The sequence below is a fragment of the Echinops telfairi genome, unplaced genomic scaffold (genome assembly GCF_000313985.2).
Source record: "Echinops telfairi isolate 266 unplaced genomic scaffold, ASM31398v2 ScPeMD7_7469;HRSCAF=8507_1, whole genome shotgun sequence".
NCBI lineage: Eukaryota > Metazoa > Chordata > Mammalia > Afrosoricida > Tenrecidae > Echinops > Echinops telfairi.
Window position 1 is genome coordinate 104235962 of NW_022111373.1, and position 4116 is coordinate 104240077.

The following is a 4116-nucleotide window of genomic DNA, read 5'->3' on the forward strand; positions in this document are numbered from 1 at the left end:
TGTGGCTCTATCTCACAGTCCCATAGTCTTGGCACTGCTTCTCTTGTTCTGTTCAGCAGTCTCCATGTTATGGGCTCTGGTGCCTCTTGCCTTGGCCTCTGTCGTTTTATCCAATTATCTGAAACATGCTCTTCCTATAGTCCTGGGCTTGCTCTCAGTTAGAGATGACTGTTACACATAGAAAAAAGGCTCTGATGAAGATGTGACACTGTCTTTTAGCAGAGTATTCCTGGGAAACAAAAGATGATGACTTAAGTCACACCCTCTCATAGAGTAAAAGGGTACATCCCACCCTCCTTCAGTATGGAGGAAAGCACTCCAAAATGTGATTATAGGCGCAGACTTAGAGGCCAGAATTATAATACATCACATAAAGAATTATGGCTAGAAGGGCCATATTAATTGACTACAGCTTGACTGTTAATTCTATATCACTGGAATATATCAAAAAAATTTGTATGCATGTAATATGTGTCTGTGAGCAGGTGTGGGAAGGAACTTGGGAACCTTGGTGGATTACATGTTGGGCTGCCAACTCCAAGGGCAGTAGGTCAAACTGCTAGGCTCTCTGCCTTGGGAAGGTGAAACTGTCTACTCCCACAAAGATTTACAGTCTCAGAGACCAACAGGGGCAGTTCTCCTCTGTCCTGTGATCTCTCTCAGAGTCAGAATCAAGTCCATGGCAAGGAAGTATTCTTGTTTTGCAGGTGTGAATATTTGGGTTCATATGTATGTGCTAATACATATTTCTGAAATTGATAGTTAAATAAGAGACATTTATTTAAGATGTTTTACCTCCTCTCTTCAATTGATTTTTTATTTTCCCTAAACTAGAACCATAAGATATATGACCATTCATCTATGGATGGACTAAAAGTTCAGCCTATATTTAAAATTATCACCACAATTTCATTTAAGGGACATTTTAAACTCAAAAAGTGTTATTAGTTCTGGTGTCAACTACGTTCACTGGCTATCTGCTGCTTTACTGGGCCACCTTTGACTTAAACGCCCAGAGATTTTTCAAAATACAGTGAACCCTTGTTTATCGCGGTTAATTGGTTGTAGACCCTACCGTGGTAAATGAAATTCCGCGAAGTAGGATTCCTTATTTGTAAATCAAATATTTTCATAGTTAGAGCATAGAGGACATGAAAAACACCCTTTAGTCACCATTACACTCGTATTACCCAATTTATTAAATGAAAAAGGGAAAATACAGTAAAACATTTTGGACGTTACAATTATCATTTATTATTTATTATATTTTTACAGTATTACATATTTATACAGTTTTATTATACATAGTTCTTACAAATACTGTAATCAATAGCCTATGAAATGACTTAGGGGATGTATGCTACAGGTGGGTCGCCGTCTTTTTCCTCTGAAGGAGCAGGTGTAGGCAGTGGGTACTGTTAAGCAAAAACCGCGATAGAGTGAAGCCGCGGAAGTCGAAGCGCGAAGTGGCGAGGGTTCACTGTATTGCTCTAAACTCTAGAAAGACATGTCTTGAATGTAATAGCCAGATAAATGCAGTGATGGGAAATTGTTAAAGCAGCCTATGAAATGGATTCATCTGGGCAAAATGCAATTTTTGAGCTCATTCTTTGTTTCTAAAATAGATAGAGCATGGATATACACATTAGAGAACAATAAACCATACTTAATTTATTCATAAATGATGTTATTAATCTGTTTTTTTTCAAAGCCATCTTGTACTGCAAAGAAATGCAAGCATCGGTGCATGACACTCAGCTACAGTCATGTGATCTCACACACTCAGCATAGATTCTGGTGTGGAATTTGTACAAAACAGTAGAGCTTGAGGCCATAACATTCAGAAGCATTTGATGAATATTTTGATAGCTATCATGCCAGGAACAAATTTGAGAACTCTTTTCTCCCTTTAAATTCAGGCAATTTAAATGCTCTATTTGCCAGTGTGTGTAATTTTAGAAATTATTAGAACTAATTAAGTCATATTTTCAAACAATAGAAATAGTCACTGCAAAGAACTATCTTTAGATATATGGAAATACATTTCATTATTGTAGGTTCAAAAATCTTCATCCATTTATTTTATGTTGAATGGTTTTAGGAACCTTTACTAAAGCAACCTTTTCCTTTCTCTTTATTTTATTTGAGCAGCAATAAAAAAGTCTATTTCTTTTGTGAAATGCAACATATATATTCTTCAAGCTAATGAACGAATCATAGTGGCTTACCTATAACCATTACAGACCATCATGACATTTATTAAAACCTTAGAAAACTAAATTCTATGCGAAACATACTATCATTCTCCTTATAAGAATTACACTAATACCTGCTTTTGCATTTCTGATTCCTAAGAGTAAAACTCAGTGTGACCAATCAATAAAAGATAAAAATGATTTTTATTTTCTCCTTCTTCCATGGCTACCAGATATAATGTTTCTGACACTATATACCACAGCCTTCTTTTTTTCCCCTTTAATCATTTTATTGGGGGCTCATACAACTCTTATTACAATCCATACATCCATACATCCATTGTATGTCAAGCACATTTGCACATTTGTTGCCATCATCATTCTCAAAACATTTGTTTTCTATTTGAGCCCTTGGTATCAGCTCCTCATTTTTCCCCTTCCTCCCTGCTCCCCTCTCCCTCATGTAACCTTGATAATTTTTAAATTATTATTTTGTCATATCTTACAGTGCCCATGTCTTCTTACAGACAATTATAGATCCAGGATGTTCAGAAGCCTATTTGATATCACATGTAAAGCCTTACCTTCATTAATTATGAACTGTACCAAACTTTTAAAAAGAATATATGCTAGACTTCCTTGTTTATTCTTATAATCTCTTTTAGGATCAGTATTTAGGGGAGGTTTATTAACAACCTTCTAAATCTTTGAAATGCAGATGATGCAACCTTGCTTGCTGAAGGAGAAGAGGACTTGAAGCACTTGATGAAGACCCAGGATGGCAACCTTCAAGATGGATTACAACTCAGTGTAAAGAAACTAACCTGAATTAGACCAATTTTTCAAGGATTTGATCTTGCTTGGATCCACAATTAATGCTCATGGAAGCAGCAGTTAAATGATCAAATGAAAAATTGCACTGGGTAAATCTGTTGAGTAAGATCTTTTGAAAGGATTCATGAGCAAGGATACCATTTGAGAACTAAGGTGCACCTGACTCAGGCCATGGTATTATCAATTGCACAACATGCATTTGAAAGTTGGACAATAAATAAGGAAGAAGAAGAAACAATACATTGAATTATGGTGCTGTCGAAGAATATGTAAAGAAGCACAAACTGCAAAAAAGAACAAAGATATTTGTCTTTCAATTAGCACAGTGAAAATGTTCCTTAGAAGCAAGATGGGAGACTCCATCTCATGTTCTTTGAACATGTTATCAGGATAAGTCAGTCCCTGGAGAAGGACTTTATGCTTGGTAAAATAGAAAGACAGTGAAAAAGAGGAAGACCCATGATGAGATGGACTGACACAATGGATGCAAACATAAGTGCAATTATGAAAATGATATGGAATATGGTGATTATTTTTGTTGTTGTACATAAGATTGCTATGAGTTGAAATCAACATGTTGGCACCTAAGAACAACAACATACACATAACCTCTTTCTTAAAGACTCACTGTAGATGAAAATGTTGGTCTAAACTATTATAACCAATATTTATCTAACCTCAGAAGAAAACACAAATCAACCGATTCCACATACATTGCATCATGAATAGAAAGGTATAACTTGGATAGTCATTCTGTACAACCAAAGGATATGAAACTGTTTTTCCTGTCTTTTTTTTTTTTTAAAGTTGCTTCCTTCTGTGTTTCTTTTTTGTTCTGGTTATATATATTTTTTAATTTTTTAAATCATTTTATTGGGAACTCGTAAAACTCTTATCACAATCCATACATACATCCATTATGTCAAGCACATTTGTACATATGTTGCCATCATTGTTTTCAAAGCATTTTCTTTCTACTTGAGCCCTTGTTATCAGCTCTTCTTCTTTTTTTTTTTTCTCTTTTTTAACATTTTATTAGGGGCTCATACAACTGTTATCCCAATCCATACACACATCAATTGTGTAA